Source organism: Canis lupus, chromosome 25 (assembly GCF_011100685.1).
Source record: "Canis lupus familiaris isolate Mischka breed German Shepherd chromosome 25, alternate assembly UU_Cfam_GSD_1.0, whole genome shotgun sequence".
Lineage (NCBI taxonomy): Eukaryota > Metazoa > Chordata > Mammalia > Carnivora > Canidae > Canis > Canis lupus.
Genome location: NC_049246.1, coordinates 30,404,247 through 30,426,946, shown reverse-complemented (window position 1 = coordinate 30,426,946; position 22,700 = coordinate 30,404,247). Strand labels below are relative to the sequence as shown.

General features: G+C 45.6%; 1 protein-coding gene and 1 long non-coding RNA gene across 6 annotated transcripts in view; one reads left to right on the top strand and one right to left on the bottom strand.

Annotated features, from left to right (window-relative positions):
• The window catches only part of PTK2B (protein tyrosine kinase 2 beta), a 126,737-nt gene that overhangs the window by 5,037 nt on the left and 99,000 nt on the right, over nucleotides 1-22,700 (top strand). The window lies entirely within an intron of this gene.
• LOC111092288 lies at nucleotides 17,721-21,615 on the bottom strand. 2 transcript variants are annotated; one of them, XR_005378642.1, is made up of 5 exons: nucleotides 21,586-21,615; nucleotides 20,379-20,452; nucleotides 19,833-19,972; nucleotides 18,031-18,125; nucleotides 17,721-17,840 (listed from the first exon to the last, which is right to left on the bottom strand). It is a non-coding gene; the product is annotated as an uncharacterized LOC111092288 (long non-coding RNA). The 2 variants fall into 2 exon arrangements; XR_005378641.1 differs by lacking the exon at nucleotides 18,031-18,125 and having other exon boundaries at nucleotides 17,722-17,840.

The window sequence follows — 22,700 nt, the reverse complement described above, 5'->3', positions numbered from 1 at the left end:
TTCTTAGCACCCTAAACAAAGCTCTGAGCTGTGCGAGGGGGTGTGGGGGGGGGAGGGGACCGCTCTTTGAGTCATTCTGCTGTTTCCCAAGGGATAATTATTACTCATGATGACAGTTTGATTAAGAGAGCAGGCTGGAGGCTGCAAATTCCAATGCCCTTTTTACCTAGACACAGCGGGTGGATGGGTGGGAATGCAGGATTTGTTTTGCAGGTAGGCTCTGGGTGGGCGGCAGGAAGGGACGCTCCTCTGGTTCCCAGCACCTTCTCCCCCTGCTCTTCCCTTTCCCCAGCCCTAAGGGAATTGCTGCTTTCATAAGGCAGCTGGGCAACGCGATTAGAACTGAGATCAACCACTGCCAACATCCACGGAAGGGCGATCCTTCCCCTTTTCTATCTCGACGACAAGTGCACTAACATTTTCTTCCTCTCCAATGCCCTTCTTGCCTTCTCTGTCTTGAAATCCACCAGCAAAGAATCTGGCCACATCACTCCCTATCCAGGGGGGCCCACAGGAACACACCACGCCCTCTGTTGAGAACTCAGCGCTGGGTTTAGTTGTTGACTCCCTTCTGGTTAGGCGGATCCTCCCAACAACTTTGAGGGCCTAGGACTGTTCCCTCCTTCCCTGTGCCCCTTCTTTCCCTGAGGATCTGCCCACTGCCCAGCTCTCTCAGACTCCCCCAGCTGTTGCATCCCTACTGGGATGCCCGAAGGCCCAGGAGACTCCTCCAAGTCCTGCTGGGAATTCTGTCCTGAGTTTGGGCTTTGCTCCTGGAGGATGAGGAGGGGCAGGGATCCATTAACCATCCCCGAGAGAACAGCCCCTCCTCTGGTCCTGGCCCCTGGAGCATCACATCTTTTCCTGGTTTCCAAATTATGCAGTTGGCCCCGCCTCCTACTTCCTCCCCAGCCTCAAGTGCATCTCCTTTTTTTTTTTTTTTTTAAGATTTTATTTATTCATTCATAAGAGACACAGAGAGAGAGAGAGAGAGAGGCAGAGACATAGGCAGAGGGAGAAGCAGGCTCCATGCAGGGAGCCCGATGTGGGACTCAATCTCAGGTCTCCATGATCAGGTGCTGGGTGGAAGGCAGACTGTCAACCACTGAGCCACTGATGTGTCCCTCAAGCACATCTCCTATCCAGGGGCATTTGTGGTGAGACCTTAGCTCCTCTCCCTTGCTTAGGTTTCTACTTTCCTCCCTCCCCATTCCTGCTCCAGGCAGGTTCTCGGAGATCTGACACTCAGGTGCCTCAGAAGGTACCCTTGCTAGCAGCCAGTTACCTCCCTCCACTATTTGCAGAAACCTGGGAATCCCTCCATCCCTCCACCGATGTACAGTGACATGCATCTAGGCAGTGAGGTCCATCTAGGCAGTCCTAAGTGGCTGTGTGGGGTTTGAGTTCCCAAGCCCCCATTGCAGATAAGCTGGGGGCCTAGGTTAGTGAAAAGAGGATCAGGAGTCAGAAGACATCGCCCCAGTTTAGATTTTGCCACTCACTAGCTGTGTGACACTACAGGTACGTTGCCTGACTTTTCCAGACCTCATTTTTCTCACTTGAAAGTGAAGAAAAAGTATAGTATCCCTGGTGAGGTCCTTGAGAGAAATTCTTGACACGTATGAAAATGCCCCAGAAAGTACCTCAGACACTATTCCTGGAGAGATGAGTGTTTTGGGATTGGAGAGAGGTGGGTTTGAGCCTTGACTCGGTCACTTTCTACCCAGGTGACATGCCACACAGAGCCTTAGTTTTCTCATTTGTAACCTGTTCTAGAAATTTGTCTACTCTTTCTCCCCTCTTGACCTCCTTGACTCTCAGGGTCAGTCTTTCTTTACCTGTGAGGGACTTGATCTGTTCTCAGTAAGGTTATACCCGGGTCAGGGAAGTAATAAATAAAGATACGTAACTGTAAGATGAGATGGGGACCTGCAGTGCCATAAAAGACACACCCATAAGATGCGATGATGTCAGAGGATAGGGAGCTTATTTCTGTCTGGGGAGTCTAGGGATGCTTCCTGGAGGAAGTGGCATTTGGAAAAGCTCTTGAAAGGGCAGGTAGGGGATGGCCATGGAGACTTGGGATGGTGCTTGTGGTCAGAGAAGACTGTAAATAAAAGCAGGGAGGTAGGAAGGCCTAGTCTGAATGACTCATTTTGGGCGGAGCTGAGGGTGTCAAAGGACAATAAAGATAAGGGTAGAAAGTAAGGTAAGTCATGAACCTGGCAGCTGAAGAGTTTGGACTTTATTCTGAAGACTTCAGAGAGCTGCCTAGAGTGAAGGGGCCCCTGGTCAAATTTGGGCAGTAGCGGGCTTGACATTTCAGGAGGAGCCGGTAAGACATGTTATAGCACTTCATGTCTTGAGTCTGGATAAATTATGTAATTCAGGATGATTTGGGGGGTCCTGGAGATATCTGATAACTAATTAACTGGGGACTTCTCCATTCTCTATGTTGAAATTGGTCCTTAGTTGAATTGAAAAGATGTAGGGTGGGGGCGCCTGGGTAGCACCGTCGGTTAAGCATCTGACTCTTGGTTTCAGTGACTCGGGTCAAGCCCAGTGTGAGGCTCTGCACCGAACACAGAGTCTGCTTGAGATTCTCTCTCTCTCCCTCTGCCTCTCCCGCTCATGCTCTCTCTCTCCCTTTAAAATAAATAAATAAATCTAAAAAAAAAAAAAAGTAGGGTTTATGGGAACATCAAATTATTTAGGTTAGATCCACAATTTGCCATTCTCCTTAATCCTCTCCTTCTTCCAAGTCCTTGATTCACGGATAAGCCCTTTCCCGCAGACTTCATCTTTGCTAGGTATGCGCTAAGTGCTAGCCTGTCTTCAGGCCTAATAACAACCTCTGTACGGCAGCCTCCTAGGGAATCAAGGAGCAACATGCACTTAGATCCGCTGCCCCCCATCCACCCTCATCAGTTCACCTGACTCCTGGGCTCTACCTCCAGCCACACCTTCCTCCCTTCAGCTCCTCCTACTTCCAAGAGTCTATATATAGGGCATTTCTACCCGAGTAATTCACCTTAAGCGCTATATGTCTCAGAAATCAAATACATCAGTTTTTCACACCAAACCATCTCTTCCTCCAGGCAACCCTCCCAATAATGCAGTTGTCATTCTCCTAGAACACCCAGGTCAGATACCTTGAAGTTCTCTTCCCCTTCTCCTCTCTGCTTTTCTCTGCTCATGTCTTATCTGTCACTAATCCTGGATGTACATGATCTGCTTGTTGGGTCCCATCAAATCTTTGTTCAAGTCCCATTTTCCCGCCCAAAGCCCTGTCCACCTTCCCCAACCTGACTTTCCCAGAGGCTCCATTCATGACCTGCCCCCCTGGGAAACCTGTTGCTCCCACCTCAGCCACAGGGCTTCTTTGCATCTTCTGATCTGCAGGAATTTATCAGCTCATCCCTAGGTGAAATTCTGGGGCAGGGAAGTGCTTTTCATTTTGTTCTCCTTCTTAACTGCCTCTGATTCCCAGGATAGGAGATCCTGTTTCCATCCTTCCCTACACACTGGTGCTTGGCTCAACCAACCAGGTGTCATCTTCCTCCTTCCCAGTGCTGGTATCACTACTACCTATTGCAACAGAGCAAGGACCGCATTCTTCCCAGGGGTCAGGATACACTCCTAGCCTCTTCTGAACATAGAGGCTTCCTAGAGCCCAGGGAGAGGACGTCCGGGATTTAGAGCAGGAGCTCAATAATCTCTATAAGCTACTCTTGTGTCTTTCTAATCCATGGATCCTTGCCTTTCCCTTCTCCTTTATCCTCTTGTGTGTTTAGTTCATCTAGGCCAGACTGTACGATGGGAGAAAGACAGGGTGTAGGGAAAAAGGTAGGTAGCCTTGATATAGGGGGAAATTGCTTTGGGAATATGGAAGAGAGATTTGCAAGGCAGAAGTTGCCAGTTTTTAGTAACCCAGACCTCGACCTAACTGTGCACAGGCATAGGGCTTGCCACGGTAACTGTACTCAGAGAGCTTTTGGGATCCTGCGGTCCCAAGATTTGAAAGCACTTAGTACACATTGGCTCCTTTATCTCCACAGAGAGTGGCCCTCCACTGGTATGAGTGTACCTCTGAGCCCTCTCCTTCTTTCTCTACCTGACTCTCTGGGTAGAAAACCCCTTCCAGCTCCTGTTTGCTAAACACTTAGCCTCCAACCTGTGTTCAATCCCAGGGAGAGGCATGAGGGAGAGCCCTGCTCTGGGCTGGAAAGAACTGGGTCTGGTCACTGACTGCTCTATCACTGTCCTGCTGCATGATCTTGGGTGAGTCACCTGGGTAAGCCTGCCCAAGTCCCAGGGTTTTTCATTTGTACATGCACTAAGGAGGTTTGGGGAATTGTTAACTAGTAGAGAGCTTTCTTCAAAATGGATCTCAGGCAAAAGCCCTATATTAAACCAGGTAAAAGTAGACTCTCTCGGGATGGAAACAGGGAGGCAGATGCCTGTGGGGCCCTCAACCCCTTACACAGGGCTCCCTGGGCCCTCCCTGTGTCTCCTGGGGCCTGGGTCTTCTTGAATCCTTTCTGGGCCTCTGGTGCTTGAGGTCCTGATTGTTTATGTGTTTGGGGGCCTAGAGAATGGGTCCAGATTCAAGTAGATTCCATAAAGAATGATCTCAAAATAAGGAATCCAGAGTGGGGTGTGGCATGTGTATGCGTTGGGGTAGCAGGGTACTGTGTACATGAACAGCCTGAGAGATGATGCCTAATTTCCCCCTCTGAGCAAATGTGCATAATTATGAGGAAAAAAGTATAGAATTATTACCCGAGCTCCAAGGAACCAAGGACACCCTGATATATATTAGGAATGACCCATGAGGTTTTATAATCAGTTTTACAAACTTTTCATAGAAATTACTCAAAATTGAGCTCCATTTTAATTTAAATGAATGAGGCTGGAAGCTCTGTTGAGGTCAGAACCATGTCAGTACTAAGAGTCGGTGTTATATCCCAAGGACACAGATGGAGCCTTACATACCGCCAGCATTTGATACGTACAATGTGTGCCTGAAACTGACCATATGTGTGCCTCCCAATAAGGAAGATTGTTTAAAAAAAAAAAAAAAAAAAAAGCTGATGTGAATATGTAAATGTTTTAGGGTAATATTTAACATATTATTTTAGTGACATGTTTTAAATAATGTACTATATAAAATAATACATTAAATCAATATACTGGCTTTTCTCCAACTCCCCCTGTTACAAAACATTCAACACCTCATTCCAATCTTTGACATCAGTGTCCTTTTGCCACTGGAACCATACTCACATTCTAGCCTTTATCATTGTCCCTATCATTTATCTAGTCTAAAGAGAGTTGGCTGTTTCTTTTTAATCCAGAAAGTGTTTCTTTATTTTTCAATAGCAGCTTTCTTGAGACCTAATTCACGTACCATAAAATTCATCCTCTTAAAATGTACATTTGGGGGGTACCTGGGTGGCTCTGTGGGGAGCCTGCTTCTCCCTCTGCCTATGTCTCTGCCCCTCTCTGTGTGTGTCTCTCATGAATAAATAAATAAAATCTTTTAAAAAATTGAAAAATAAAATGTATATTTGGTGAATTTTGGTATATTCACAGACTTGTACAATAGATGCCACTGTCTAATTGCAAAACATTTTTTAAAAAGATTTTATTTATTAGAGAATGAAAGAGTGCATGAGCACATGTGAGCAGGGGTGAAGAGGGGTGGAGGGAGAGGAAGAAGCAGATTCCCCACTGAACAGCCCTTCATCATAGGGCTGGATCCCAGAACCCTGGGATCATGACCTGAGCCCAAGGCAGACACTTAACCAACTGAGCCACCCAGGCGCCCCTAATTGCAAAACGTTTTTATTGCTCCATAAGAAAGCTCATACCATCAGCAGTCATTCCTTCTCTCTGCCCAGCCCCTGTAACCACTTACTCTGTTTTTATGAATTTATTCGGGACATTTTATATAAATGGAATTATGCAATATTGTGACATTTTTTGACTGGCTTCTTACACTTACCATCATGTTTTCAAGGTTCATCCAAGTTGTAGCATGTATGAGGACTTCATTCCTTTTTCATTGCCAAATAATATTCCAGTGCATGGATGTGCTGCATTTTGTTTATCCATTCATCAGTTGATAGACATCTACCTTGTCTCCATTTTTTGACCATTGTAAATAATGCTGCTGTGGAAAGTACATGTATAAGTTTTTGCGTGGGCATATGTTTTCATTTCTCTTAGTTATCTACCTAGGAGTGGAATTCTGGATCATGTGACTTATGTTTAACATTTTAAGGAACTGCCAAACTACTTTCCACATTAGCTGTACCTTCTTGCTTTCCTGTCAGCTTTCTCCTGATTCTCATCAACACTTATCATTGTCTCTAATTTTGATTTTAGCTATTCTAGTGGATATAACGTGGTATCTCATTGTGGTTTTCATTTGTATTTCCCTAATGACTAATGGTGTTGAGCATCTTTTCATGTACATATTGGTTATTTGTATGCCTTCTTTGGAGAAAAGTTTAATCAAATCCTTTGGAAGGCTTTTGTTATAGATGTTCGCAATAAAAACGTTTCATGTATTGCTTTAAAGAAGACCTTTTAAATGTTTTTGTTTTGTTTGGTTTTTAGTAACAGAATTCAGCACTGGTAATTGTGAGGATATACCCTCAAGAAGAGTTATTGAATCTATATTACAGTGCCATCTTTCCTTAAAAAAAAAAAAATCTATTAGGTGGCCTTTGTAAGCCTTTTGGAGGCATTGATTGAGGTGGTATCAGGCTAAAACTTTTTCCCAAAGAGTATATTTTTGTTCAAAATAGGGTAACTAAGAGGGCAGCCCACACTATGAAAGATTCTGTAAGGACTAGAATATATCCTTCTTTTCTGACAGATAATTTGGGGAAAGGAGGAGCTTTGCCTTATATTCAAGCATATATGATATATAAAAATGTATGTATGTATGTATGGATGGATGGATGGATGAACAAATGGCTTTAGGAATGAATGAATAAACAGAAGAAGGACTGTAAGTTAGTGAGTCAATCACTTAAGCAGCCATACCAATCTGTCCGTCTTTATTCTTTCTTAATTCCTGCTGAGAAAACCAGCACTGGTCATTAATTTACACTACCAAGAACCATATATAAAATTATTGGAAAAAAAAAGTTTGCAGTTACAAGCTGGAAACAAGATACTGTATTTTCTGTTGCCTGGAATATCTTTATCAAGGGTCTTTAAAATGGGAGAACCTGAGTTCTGCCCAGTATCCTGGACGTGGTTTAGAAACCCAAAGATCATGTGGCATGACCACAAGATTTGATTCAAGGTTGTAAGTTGCTGGAGCAATACCTTTAGGGATGTGATTGTATACTCAGATTCCATCAGGCTTAGAGTCTACCACTCCCCTTTGATCAAGCATGAGGACTTCAGGGTTGCTGGTACCTCAGGCAAGGGCCCGTCACTGGAGGCTTTGCCTTTTCCATTCTCAGGGATGGAACACACCACAAACCACACTCCCCAGTGATTCACCAGCCAGTTCCACAGACAGAGACTGCCTCTTCCATTCTTCCCCTTTGGTCCCCTCTCAAGAAGACAGTGTGAGCTGGAAAAGAGTACTCTGGAGTTTAGGGTGAGAATAAGGCAAGGAAAGAGGAAGAATAGCATGTAAGAGAGCAAGAATGGAATGGAAGTTGTGACCAGACCTATGAAAAAGTGATGGAGACATGGGTGAAGGCTGAAGATGTGACTTTTAAAGACTCAGACCCTGGAGAGGGAAAAAGTGACAGATGATATTGCTCTTTAGAAAGACCTTCATGGGGGCACCTGTGTGGCACAGTCGATTGAGCATCGGATTCTTGGTTTTGGCTCAGGTCATGATTTCAGAGTTGTGAGATCAAGACCCATGTCAGGTTCCCTGCTCAGCAAGGGGTCTGCTTGTCCCTCTTCCTTTGCTCCTCCCCCTGCTCATGCTCTCTCTCTCTCTCTCTTTCTCAAATACGTAAATAAAATCAGAAAGAGAGAAAGAAAAAAAGAAAGAAAAGAAAAGAAAGGAAGGAAGGAAGGAAGGAAGGAAGGAAGGAAGGAAGGAAGGAAGGAAGGAAGGAAGAAAGAAAAAGACAGAAAGAAAGACCCTCATGGTAGCCACAGAAGGGTGGGTTCCTACGATGTCTACTCTGGAGTGTGTGTGGTTGGAGTTGGGGGTTAGGAAGCAAGGGGCAGTGAAGGGTAAAGGGAGGTGTTGACAGATTGACATGGCCTGGAGTTCTTGCTGTAGGCTTGGGTGTCACATCTCCCCACACTGCTAGTGTCCAGAGAGGATGGTTGGAGGGCAGGCCCCCAGAATCAGCCCACTTCCTGCTTTCTTCTCCTTACTTCTCCATGCGGTGAGGAGAGGGAAGACAGAGAGGTGCTTGGCCAGATAAGCAGGAACCAGCTTGCCTTGGGGGTGGGAGGAGTCCAGAGGATGAGGTGATGCTCAGTCTACAGGAATGGGGAATCTGTGAAGGGGACGCCTACTTGGAAAGGAAGAGGGCAGATGAGCATCAGGTTTTGCCTGACGGTACAAAAAGGGTATTTCACAGGAACTATGAAGCATGTAGGATATTTAGGACTAGAAAAGTCTGGTGGAGGGAAAGGAACTGGGCATAGGACAGACACTCACATTCCACCTTCCCCAAGCACCCCTCCTCCAGAGTTCTTGGCTGTACCATCCGTGTATGCCAGGCACATGTTATCTTGAGATAAATTTATTTTTCACAAGTACATGCCTTGCTAATGGAATGGTAGAAGGCAGAGACCTTGTCTTGTGGTTCTTTGTCTCTTGATCCTATTCCAGCTAATGTCAGGATGTAAAACCTGTACTCAGTAAACATTTGTTCAGATCTGAGGAGGCTTTAGTGAAGAAAAAGTGCTCATTTAGAGATGGTCTTCAAAACCTGTGGGAATGAGGGGCATCAGAGGGATTCAAATAAACAAAATGCTCAAAATCTCATCAGCTGCTAAAAGACATGAGTGGGCAGAGGACTTCCTGATACCAGAATGAACACACTTTGGAAAACGTTCTAAGAGGAAGCAACCTAGATCCTCCATGGAGGCACAGAGTCGTGCCTCTCCAGCATCAGTGCCATCAGGATCACCCAGAAGGCTGAAAACACAGATTATGAGGCTCCAACTCTACAGTTTCTGATGCAGCACGCCTGGGGTGGGACCCAAGAATTTGCATTTTGGACAGTTTCACAGGCACTCAATGCTGCTGGCCCAGGGACAGCACTTTGACAACCGCTAGTATGAAGCCAATTCTATTACTTAGGGATGTGTATTAGCACCAGCTTCTGTCTGCAGCCAGAGTCAGGCAGCTATTTCCTCCTCTTTAGGTTTTGTTTTGCTTTGTTCTTAACATGACAAAAATGGTTTCATGCTCACCCTGGGGGAAATACGAATCATGTCTCCATGGACTCAATCTTGAAGCCCAACCTTTCATCTGCCCAAGGCTCCCTGAGAACTTGGCGGATTTTCCCAGCCTCTGGCTTTTTTTGGTGGTGTTCTCTCTCAGGACTGTCTCTCCTGAACTTCCCAAACTTACACCTCTCAGGCTCTAACCTGAGCACCACCCCTGCCAGGCCCTCAATCTGACTCTGATCGGATTTTCCTTCTGCCTCATTTTATTGTTAATTATATGTGTGTCTCTGCCTTCTTCAGTGCAGACTGCCATAACAGAGTACCATAGCTTGGGGGGCTTATACAACAGACATTTATTTTCCCACAGGTCTTGGAGGCTAGAATTCTTAGATCAGGGTGCCAGCATGGTCTATTTCTGCTGAGGACCCTCTTCCTGGCTTGTGGACTGTTGCCAACTTGCTACGTCCTCTCATGGCCTTTCCTCCGTGTGTGTGTGCAAGGAGAGAGAGAGAGAGAGCTCTGGTTGCTCTTCCTTTTTTCGTAAGGACACTAAGTCTATCAGGTCAGGGTCCACCATTATGATCTCATTTAACTTTAATTACTTCCCATAAGGACCATATGTCTAGACACCACAGGCTAGGGCTTCAACATGTGGATTATGGGGAGGGAGGGGTCACAAACATTCAGTTCATAACATCATCTTTCCCAATTAGACTATGAAAATCTTGGCAGTCACATGAGTCAGTGCCTGAATCCCCCCTCAGTGGGTATCGTGGAGGAGGTGTTCAATCAGTGTCTGCAGGATCACAGTGAAGGGCTGAAAAACAAACCAAAACGAACCAAGACCTGTTTCTTTGGCCCTTACTGGCCCCTGGTGCTTGAAATGTGTGTACAAAGGCCGAGGAGATGGAGAGGAGAAGGCATTTGCTGAACCCCGTCCATGGGATGCTGTGGCTGGGTGCCAGAGTTGTCGTGGGCTCATCAGCCTTGAAAATAATTTGATTACTAATCTCTATCACTCAGGGAACTACCACCCCCAGAGCTGTATTAAGAATGTTTTCCTCAGGCAAAAAATGTGCTGCCTTTGGAATCCAAGTCAGACACAGGAATTTCATTTTATGATTGATCCCCCTTCCTGCTCCTTCTTCTTCCTGCAAGTCTTCCACATTCCGTTCCTTCCAGATCTCTCAGTTGATGCACAGCCAGGCCCTTACTCTGCCCTCTCCAACACTCAAATAACTTCCAAAAGTAGTTTTTTTCCCCCAAGGTTGCCTTTTAGTTCTTGCTTTTAACCCCATCTCTGTCCAGTGAAGCCACCAGGCTGATGGTATTCTCATAGAAACCCTAAGGGACCCAGATAATCTCTGGGAACTCCTGTCCTCTGCTGTTTATTTATAGCTATTTAATGACAAGGTCCCAGAATGTGCCTCAAACAGGTCACAACTTTATCTTCACAAACGTGCCGTTGATAACCGCTCTCCAACCTCTACCATATTCATTAATTGTGTTGCCTGCCTTCTGGGCTTCTTCTGTGTATGTGTGTGTGTATGTGTGTGTGTGTACCCTAAGGTTGGAGAGAGGACCCCAGGACTCAGTTCTTAACCCCACCTTTCACTTTCCAGGAAAATGGCAAGCACCTCAACTTACTTCTATGTGTGCCATCCCCCAACCCCTTATCCTTCCTTCACCGGCCCCTCTCCTCGCAGCACAAGCTTGGGCCTGATGGTTTTGCTCCTTTGACTATGGAGCAATCCAGTCTCCTGGTGGAGGCAGAGAAACATCCGGCCTGCACACAAACAATTCACCATCTATCAGCAGGCAGTGTTCATAATGGTTGGGAGCCAGCACTCAAACTCAAGGTGTGGCTCCTTACTTCCCAACCACGTGGTCTCCAGCACATTCTTAACCCCTCTGATCCTCAGCATCCCCACGTCCAAATGGCAATAACAGTAGGGCTCTTCTTAAAGTGATACTGCAAAGATTACAAAGAGACCATATATTTATGTATATAAAGCTCTTCGCGTTGGTGTGTCGCACGAAATGAGCACTCGATACATTCACTGGATATTATCAGGGCAGCAGTGTGTGTTAACTGCAGTTTCAGGCGGGGCCCCTGCCCCTTGTCTTGCAGTGAGGCCTGGCGGAGACTCCTCTCCACAGCCTGTGGCAGGTGGCCCAAGGTCCTGTGCCAGGCTCTCTGCCAGGCCGGTTTCTAGGGTCACTTCCTTGTGCTTCTCGCCACCTTCATGCTGCAGATCTTGTTCGGTCACATCACACCACGCTGCAGAACTCTGCTCCTTCACCTATTACCCCGAGTAGTCTAACCACACAGAACATTTATAGCAGAATTAGAGGGAGGAAGATGAGTGTTATGAAGAGTATCATTCTACTCTTTCTCTGGTCCCTCCCCCATCCTCCTTTCCGTCCCTCCCCCCTTCCTTTTCCAGAGCAATGAATAAATAAATACCTGCCCGGAGCCTCAACCCCTAATTGCAGTGATTTAGTGGAGTATTATCTGGGTTTATTGGGGCCGCTATAACAAAAGACTATGGACTGGGTGATTTATAAAAAACGGCTGTTTATTCCTCATAATTCCAGAGACTGGAAGTCCAAGATCAAGGCACCAGCAGATTCAGTGTCTGGTGAGGACTCACTACCTGGTTCATGGGCAGTCTTCTCTGGCTGTGTCCTCACATGGTAGAAGGAGTGAGGGAACTTGGTGGTGGGGGGGGTTCTTTCATAAGGGTGTTAACCCTATTCATAAGCTCCACTGTCCAGACTTAATCACCTCCTAAGGGCCCACCTCCTGAAACCATCCCCTTGGGGGTTAGGATTTCAACATATGAATTTGGGGAGAACACAAACATTCACACCACAGCAGACATATTCCTAAACAAATACAATTTTCTTCCTGGAGGAATTCTTTTACCCTCTCCTAAGGGAAGAGAAACCTCATCATCTTTGACATATGTTTAAGGAAAGAGGCTACCTCCTTGGGACAGGATTGCCTGGGCTGATATCTGGGTAACCCTGAAAGTGAACAGCGTGGTGAAAGTGGGGAGCTGCCCTCCACTGAGTGGACAGTGTGGCTGTTCCACACGAGGGTTTTAATGGCCTGGAAAACAAGATCTGCTGGGAAGAGAAGCCTGTTTCCCTGCGAAGGCAAACTGAGCCTGGGCTGGGTTTTTACTGCTTATGAGGGAAGCTGTTGCTTTCCAAACTGTAGACCTGACCTCCTGCCAGTGGGGTGTAAGCACTGATTCGACCAGGAGAGGTGGACATATTGCACACAGTTGATTCAGCCACAAAAAAAACAAGCAGAACCTATGACAGGGTTGATACAAATGTGGGAAGATGAGTCAAGTGAAAACACATCTTTTTGTGGAGGAGACCAGGAGCTCCTGAGCCCAGGGGTACGGTGAGGGTTCTGGGCTCTGTGGCCAAGTTTGAGAACCAGGGGAGGCTCATACCAATGGCTGCAACGTGACCAATCTGTCATGCACCAAAGGTATCCAAACTCCCCGGTCCCCCAAATGAGGCTCACTTCTCACACCTTTGCCTGGAGAGCTCTGTGTTCCCACTCAAATGTTCTTTGTTCCCTCTGGCCCCTTCACATTTTTGTTCTTCCTTTGAAACCCTCCTCAGCTTTCAGGGTGCCACCTCCGTGAGGCCTTCCTGATAGGCTCTTGCCTGTGGCCAGGGTAAGTGGGCTGTTCTCCCTGTTCTCCCGGCACAGCGCCTTGGGTGATGGTGGCCACCCTCCTCCTTCCAACTCCCAGTGGGCCCTGTGAGATCACCTTCACTGACCTCAGCTTGGAAGGTCTCTGGCCTGCAGGAAATTCTCCATATTATCTTTAAAAATCCATTAAGCATGCCATTAGGGGCAGTTCACTGCAATCCAGAAGCAAAGGTGGACCTGATTCAGCTACAAGTCTGGCTGCTCAAGACCCCAGCAGGTGTTAGGTGTAGTTTGCGTTTCCCATTCGCAGGTGGAGGAAGAGAGAGCCCAAGAAAGAGGTTCCACGGATCCATATTTTTACTCGATTCTCATAGAACGACTTGCTCTCTGCTCACCTTGCTGCTTGAGTAATGGAAGAGAGAATGGGGAGTCTCCCTGGGTCACAGAAAAGTGGAACTTCCCAAAGGACCAGACCTGCCTCCATGAACACAGAATGGCTTGGGAAAGGAGCAAGTGGACGGATAGCTCAAGTGACCTAGTCCAAACCCCATCTTATAGAGAAAGGTCTTCTTTTCTTTGGACACCTGCGAATAGTATCTCATACAGAGAACTCATCAGTGTTGGCAAACTGTTATTGCTAGAAGGTTCTTCCTTTCACTGAGCTGAGTTCTGAGAGAGGCACCACCTACCTATTATTTTCTGATCCAGGCTCAACATGAAGAGCAGTTTTCCCTCTACCTTGCATGGTTTCCAGATGCCCTGCCCTCCTGGCTCTCTACCTCTGCATCAGTGATTTTGTCACCATTTTAAAACGTTTACAGCCAGCAGTAGACACGGCACTCCACAAGAAACAAACCCCCTTCACTGCGATCCCTACTCTCTTCATCACCGTGGGCATCTCTCCCTTCTATCTTTTGTTGAGAAATATTTTGCTAATTACACTTAATATGTAAAACCACTACAAATGCCTTTAAGCTTGAATTCTTCTGCCTGGCTTTCATGGTGCCAGGAGTCCTCTGCGTTTTGTCTCTGGTCTCCTCCCCCAGCCTTGCTTCTCATCATTCTTGTGTTAGTCAGCTCGGGCTACTGTAACAAATAGCACTGACTGGGTGGTTTCAACAACAGACACTGATTTTTCTCACAGTTCTGGAGGCTGGAAGTCGAAGACCAAAGTGTTGACGAGGTTGGTTTCTTCGAAGGCCTCTCTCCTTGGCTTGGAGATGATCCTCTTCTCCCTGTGTCCTCACATGGTCTGTTCATGTCTGTGCTCATTCCCTCTCTTTATTAGGACACCAGTCATTCTGGAGTGGGGTGCACCCTAATAACCTTACTTTATGTGTCTCCCAGCACAGTCCCATCCTGAGGTACTGGGGGTTAGGACATCAGCATATGAATTTGGGGGGGAATACAATTCAGCCCCATAACAGTCTACTTTACCTTCATGTAGCTAAGCTGATCTTACCTCTTCTTCTCAGAACACACCCTTTATTTTCATCTCTCGTGCCTTTGTTCCCGCTGCTGCTTCTCTCCTGGCTTCCCCTCCTTCTCTTTCGAGGTCATTCTTCCAGGAAGCCTTCATGCCAAGTGGTTGTCCAGTCCAGTTTAGACACCCACAGGGATGGGGAATTTCCTTTCTCCTGAACCAGCCCACTCTGCTTGCTTCAGTAACATTCCACCATAGCAACGTGGACCTAGAAAAGGCCTCAGGTTTCACACACACCAAAGGTGTTTTTCCTTTCATTTCAGATAAAATGATCTCCAGATAAATAAAATTATCTCTAGATAAAATGAGCACGGAGTAGCATCTGGGGAAAAAAAGCTTGAAATATCCCGGAAGTTGAAAACTAGGGAAACTAGCTGCCTGAAACCTGTGTACTCTGAGGTACTCTTCTTGGGGAACAGTGTTAAACAGAACTTGGTTCTCTTCAAATATTGTGAATACTTAGATGTTTCCTCCCTTGTTCCCCACAATTCAGGAGTATTGCAATCTCCTCCTTGTTCCCTCTGCAAGACAGGGCTCTTCTGAACCTCACCTGCCGAGATCTCTCAGTCAAAACAAAATCAACGAGCCTACTTTCCTTTCCACTCCACTCTACAGCTCTTCCCCAGCATGCACACCCTCCACCACACACACCTCCTAGAGCTTCAGCCTTGTACATCAGCTTAATGCTGTTGCTTAGCAACCAGTAAGGGAAGTGTGATCACACCTCCCAGCACTGTCCATGGAGCACTGCAGACAATACAAACAGTTCCCTGGCTTCTCTCTGCAACTGAGGAAGGTAACTGTCAGAGGTGGCCAGCATTATGCTCCAGAGATTGGCTCATCATCCGGGGGCCCAAATTGGTTGCTGCGTAGCTTTTACTTGGCATTGGGTAATGTCTTTGTGGGGGTGGCTGGGTAGGTGGTTCTTGAAGGGCCGGATCTCTCTGCTTGCACTTGTTCTCAGGATGCCTGTGATGCAGGCAGGGCAGCTTGCAGAATCCTCTCTGCTCCCACGCAGCCCTGCCCTGCACCAAGCCTGCATCCCCCCAGCCACCAAGCTCCCTGCATTCTCTTCCATTTAGAAGTTGTTCTTCAGTGTTCTGGCACTGTCCTGCCCACCTCTCCCTACTTAGCCCTCTTGTTCTTTCAGTCCCTGGACCCTCTGCCTCTCAGATGCTCCTCTCTGGGACTAGACAACCCCAGCTCCTCAGATTGACCATGTCTCTGCCCCATCTCTGTCCCTTCCATTCCTTCCATCCCAGCCACAGACCATTGGGTCAGATGCCACACAAGTGGACTGAGGACCATCTTCTGCTCTCAATTGGTGTCCTGATCAGAAACTGGATGATTATGACTTGGAATCCCTGGGTGTCATGGAAAATGAAACGGTAGAGGAGGCAAGAGAGTATGTAGTCTGAAGACATATATTCCAGATCCCCTTCCCTTTTTTGTCATTATGGGATTTAGGTCAAGTTTTTTCAACCTAAGTGTTTGTTTCCTACAGGGATTGGAATATTTGCTTCACCGGGCTAATATGGCAATTACATGAAGTAATGAATAGAAGGAACCCAGTGAGATGTGTAGTATGTAGTTGGAGCACTGTAAGAGCCTTCTAGGTCTATGGTCTTCATTCTTCCTTTGGGACCTGCTTCTTCCTTGGGTGAAAACCAGTATGCCCATTAGATTCTGAAGAGGCAGTGGCATGCAATGACAAGAATGCTAGGCACTCAGTATCTCTGATCTTGGGTCCTACACTCGACAACCCTGAAGCTTCTTATGTTCATCTGTATAATGGAGCTAAGAGCACCTGTTTTGTCTAATGCACAGAATTACAGTAAAGCTCAAAGGAGAAAATATGTGTCAGTATCTTACACATTTCAAGATGTTTTACAAATTATAGAATAAGGATTATCTTGGACAAAACTGGTTCTATTTCTTCTCCTATAAAATGAAGGAGTTAGACTCCAGAATGTCTAAAACCCCCTTGACATCCTAAAATTGTAACAAACTGAGGCCTGACAGTCACTTGCCCTCCAAAGGCTTCATTGGACAGACTGGAATCCTTTTTCAGAGAGAGAGTATGTGTCTTGTGACTATAAGAATACATTGCCATAATACTTCCATTCCCTTATCCCTGGGGCCCCATGACCAAGATGGCTGCTCATCACCTAGTCAAAACCTCAGCCCAGGAATGTTCTAGAGGTTTCTTCTAGTTCTGGCTTGGGAATGTATATAGCTCTGTTCTTTTAATAAGGAAAACAAATGAGTCAAAACCTGCCCAAGGCGTGATAGAGGTACTGGGGAAGCAATCACTGGTGTAGGTGTTTGAAGTTTATGTCATGGATAGTTCCATGATGGTTATGTGTTTAGTAGTGGCCTGGAAATGATCTGAATTTGCAAACAGAGGATAGCTGAAACAAGAGATATTAGAGTGTGTAACATCAGGAATTTACAAGTAAGCCAAATGGAAGTATGACCAACAAATAGAATTTGGATATTGCTGAAATCCTAAAGGTTAGGAATTTCACAAAGGATGAACAGACATTTAAGGCACATTAGCATGGCCTTCAGTGAGACTCTTCCAGGCCATTATAGGCTCTCCTTATAAAGGGAATGCCAACATGAAAGATGGGTGTTGCTGGCAGCTCTCAAAGCTCTGGCTTTGCTCAGAAGATCTATTTCTGAGCCCTTTGGGGAGGGAATGGGGACCTTCACTCAGGGACTTTGCTGTTACCCATCCTCCAATCACTGGAGTTCAAAGGAAAGATGAATAGAGTCTTCTATTATCTATTAAGGAGTTGGGAATTCCTGCTTCATAATAAAGTTGCGAAGGGTCAGATATAAGACAAGTGTCAGTGGTTAAGCTCATCATCAATAACTTCTTAAAAATATAGGTATCTGGTGGAGAAGCACTGGGGAGACAGATATGATCTATGGTATGTCTGGACCCATTGAGTAATTAGTCATAGAATGGGGAGATCGTTATGCCAGAAGGACCTTGGCAGTCACCCAGTCTAACCGCTTTGTTAACAAATGAGAAACATGTTAACATGTTAACAGTGGCTGATTTGGGTTTGTGGAAATGCGGGTGATTGTTATTTTCTTGATTGTTTCTTTCACTTTTCAAATAAAAATGTAGACATAAGAAAATGAAAAGGTGACTAGCCTGAGGTCCTGTAGCCCTGTAGCGGCAGAACTTGACTTGCTCCCAAATCCATTGACTTTTTGTCCTCTGCCTGTCCTGGGGCATTGCTTCTGAGGCTAGGATTAGGTTTCTGAAAAGATCTTTTGCAATAAGAATGCAAATCATGCTGTTTATCAGTCTTCACCATTTAAAATTTAACTTTAAATTATCAGTATTTTACAATTACCAGGATAATTTCATGAACAATTTTCTCTCAATTAAACCTAGACTTATTCTATGGGGAATGTTAAAAATAAAATGTCAATTGTAAGTAAATCTCTCAAAACACACCTGATTCTACAGAGTTAAAACCGCCCGCTGAAGAATAATGTGAAAATGGAACCTCTGTTTGATTTTCTTAACCCACATCCCACGTAGCCCATCCACTGGAGGAAAGAGAAATGCTGTTAATGGAGTGGTAAAAGCAGTGTGAATGCCATCCCCCGCAGAGGCTCCTGTGTACAGCTTTTGTTCTTGTGGTCTCTTCAATAAATATGACTCAGTATGCTGTTTGGGGCCCACTTCCCCTGGGCAGGGAGCTGACAGCAGTGCTCTGCTGTGCCCATCATGGGTGACTCAGGGGGCCTGCTTGGGGCCCCACTGGTCCAGCTGCCTACCTCCCCCTGGCTGACCACGCTCCCTCTGCTCAGCACTGAGATTCCTGACCCTTCCCAGCTTGCAACATGCTCACCAATTAATATGGGTGGAGGCTTCTCACTGCCCCATTCTTTTTTAAAAAGTGCCATACACTAATCTTGACAAACTGCCAAAGTGTTTTTTCTCCCACCTACTCATCAATGGAGTCTGTGGTCTCCAGCATATGCATGAAACACAGAATGCCAAGTAAAGGTCAGAATGTGTTCCTGTGTACAACAAAAACAAAAGACAGGAGAGGCCTCTCCTCCTCTAAATGCTTGTTAGAGCAAGAATATTGTATACTTCGTGTGTATAGGGGATGGATCATCTGGGCCAGCCCACACTTGTGAATTGGTTTTGGCTTAAACAACAAGATAAGAACTTTAACTTATTTGGATACACATTATTTTGATGCACATTATTCAAAGAGATAGTAAAATGCCCCCAGCATTTTCTATAACAAGAATAACAGAAAGTATTGAATAAGAAGAATTGGGTCTCTTTCCCCACAGTCACCTCAAGGAGATAGAGAAGCAGAGAACTGCATGCTCATGGGATTACCAATCTAGACTCAAGATTAAGTGGGATTTAATTCCAAAATATACTTATTTAGCACTAGAGAAGAGGCCTAGAGGTCTATAGCACAAATTTGCTATGGGCTACATGTCAATGGGGTCATTGATGTTGGAGGCTGTGTTCTATAAGATGCAGAAGATAAATGCAATGGGGCAGGTGGAGGGAGAGCCACCACATCAGGCCAGTGAGTTACCCTTAGTCTGGAGGATGGCATGCCCTGTCCAAGAAAGTAGTGTCTTTGCCACAACACCTCAGATGCAGTGCCTGTTGCTTGCCAATCCGCTGTAGGATTTTTCTCCCTCATTCTCTTTTCATCTCATGAGATAGGAAGGACCCAGTTTGGCCTAGTTGTACACGTTGACCTATGCTCACGAGTAACAGAGCTTCTAACTCATTCACTCACAAGTGCTCTCTCTCCCTCATTTTCCCTCCCGTTCCCACTGCTATAGGGATACACACACACACACACACACACACACACCCCTACACACACTCATGTGTGCGTGCAATCATACTTTGGTTACCACAATACATCCCTGTATCTACCCTATGATGGCAGATCAGACTAAGACCAATGCTGGAACAAATGAGGCACCTTAGTGATAGGATTGTTCTGGGGGACAGGAGGCTCCTGGGGGGTGGGAGGTGGACATGATTTCCCACTGTTCATCTGCCTAAGGATGAATGGGAGCACCCATTCATTAAAACTTCAGTCACTTAGACCTGACTAAGAGTGGCTTTGGAAGATGTTTCTCCAGAGCAGAGAAATAAAGAGCATCAGCAGAAAAGAGCCTACTATTGAGAATGAAATCAAGAGAGGAAAGTGTCACCCTTTTTGTCAATGACAGAAAGCCAAATAGGGGATACACTGGCTCACATACCCATATGAGTAAGATTGGGAAGCAGCTCAACTCAGGAACAAATGGAACTGGGATCTTAGACATGGCCAACTGTCCCCGGGTCTTCCCTTCTGTCTTTCTGGCCCTCACTGCATGTTGACTTCATTCTTCCAAAACAACTTCTGCAAAATGCAGGGAACATAGGTGTTGATTGTTTCCAGGCTCTCACCTACAGCCTTCTTACCACAGGACAAAGCGTGTTTCCCTAGGCTAATGTTTAAAAAATGCCCCAAAACTCAGATTCATTTGGCTAAGACCATATGTCTATTTCTGGACCCATCACCCCCAACCCAGGCCAAGAAGGTGGGATGCCATGTTTGCCCCAGCTTGAGTAATATGTTCCATGCTGTGGTCCAGAGCAGGGGGAAAAGGTAGAAGAGGTGGTCTACCACAATGGGCAGTCCCCACTAGAATGACTCAGTTGCTGTGGAAGAAGGAGTAGTTCCCTGCAAAGACAGCGAGTGAAATTCTCTGAAGAGGAGGAGTAGGAGTTGCAGGCAGACCAAACCATCAAGGGCCCCTGCTTACCATTTGCAAGCTTTGGTCCTGTAGCAGCTTGTGCTCTGTGGCTAGCAGGTGTGCCTGTTGGGAGGACTGTTAAACTTGAGAAAAAGAGGGAAATGGTGGCATCTGCAGTGCTTGGAAATTGATGAGGCATAATTATGTTATGGCTAGAACTAAATAAAACTTTGCAGAAAGAGCAAGCGGCAAGGTCATGAATTACACATCAATAAATCATTTCCATACTGCTGGACTGTTTGATAACAGTTAATATGTGAAAGAGATAACTGAGCTTGACTTCCTGGTCATGCTGTCCTGCTTATAGGATTTAACAGACCAGTTCATGGGTTGTTGGTTGTTCTTTCTTTCCTGGGCTGAGACGCCATGTCAACATCAGTGGCAATCTTCCCACAGAATCATCCCTGATTTTCAAGAATGGTATTTTTATTGAACTGCATGTGCCTACAATCGAAAGCCTGCCTTGCCGTTTTGTCTTGAGTGAATGGTGTTCTTAGGGTAAATGCCTATATTTTTATTCTCCCTCTTAACTCTTCAGGTGATACGTTTGTTCAAAAAGCATTTCAGTCCTTTAATACTTGGCAGGTGGGTGCCCAATAATGGCCTTTCAGAGATGTATCTGTCTTCTTCCAAAAATCTGTGGCTATTAACTTACAGGGTGAAGGAGACGTTGTAGATGTGATTAAGGTAAGGGTCTTGAGAGAGGGAGATATGCCAGATTATCTGGGAAAGTGGTGTGGCAACAGAAGGAAAAGTGACAAGAGAAGCAGAAGTCAGAGAGACAGAGAGAGAGTTAAATATTCTGCTGACTTTAAAGATGGAAGAAGAGACCAGGAGCTCATGAATGCAAAAAGCTTCTAGAAGCTGGAAAAGACAAGGAAAAGGATTCTCTAGAGAGTCCAGAAAGAACACAGCCCCGCTGGTACCTTAATTTCAGTCCTTCTGATCTCCTGAACTATATGATACATTTGTGTTGTTTTAAGCCACTCAGTTCTGTGGTCATTTGTCACAGCAGCAGTAAGAAACTAGTACAGCCACCTTTCTGGAAAGCAACTTGGCAGCACGTACTGAGAAATATCAAAGATCTTATGCCTTTTAACTCAGTCATTCTACTTCTAGGACTGTCTCTTATGACACAATCAGATATTCAGAAATGTCCTTACATATGAAGATGCCCATTACAGTATTATCTCTAATAGCAAAATCTTGGAAGTACCTGAGGGCCCTCCTGGTGGCATTATCTTTATTATGGTTAAAACAGTGCTTGAGTAAGAAATATGGTCCACCAGGCGATGACCATCCTCCTTTATGACATTGCTTCAGGAATGTGTTGTAATCACAGAGAGGGATGGCCTGCTTTAGAAAATGAGGATGGTTGTGAAGAAAGAAAAGACAGGGCCACCTGGGTGGCCGGGGGCAGGGTGGGGGGGTTAAGCATCTGCTCAGGTCATGACCCTGAGGTCCTGGGATCAAGTCCCATAACGAGCTCCCTGCTCAGTGGGGAATATCCTTCTCTCTCTGCCTCTCACCCCACTCATGCTCCCTCTCTCTCTCTCTCTCTCTCAAATAAATACATAAAATCTTAAGAAAAAAGAAAGAAAGAAAGAAAGAAAGAGAAAGAAAGAAAGAAAGAAAGAAAGAAAGAAAGAAAGAAAGAAAGAAAGAAAGAAAGAAAGAAAGAAAGAAAGAAAGAAAGAAAGAAAGAAAGAAAGAAACCATGGGACTGATTCGATGTTGCCTCTTAAGCATACTGATCCTGAGCCAGAGCTGAGGATACAGAGGCAAAGGACACATCAGGGATTATGGAGAGATGTCAGAGCCTGCCCCAGGAGATGGTTATCAACACAAAAACTTCTCAGAAAAGGTGATGTTCCACTTAAAACTTGAAGGACCAGTAGAAGTGAGCCATGGCTGAAAAGCCAATTCCTGGAGTGCAATTGTTTCCCCAGTCTGGGCAGGCACGTCACTGAAAGTGGAGATAGAGCGTGGCTGTTCACCAGGAATTCTGAAGGGTCTAGCCACCCTCTTGTGAAAGAGCTACAACCAACAGCCAGAAACTGGAAACAACCCAGCATCCTCCACTGGGAACTGGTATATCCATACAATGAAATATTACTCAGCATTGAAAAGGAATAGACTGTGGGTGGATGGATCTCAAGGGCATTGTGGGTCAGGAAAAAAGTCAGTCTCAAATCCTTCCATTTATTAAGTAACATTCTTAAAATTATAGAGATGAGGGACACATAAGTAGTTGCAGAGATGGGGCAAGTGTGACCATCAAGGGGGTTCTTTCATTGTGATGAAACTATTCTGTGTCTTGGATGTGGAGGT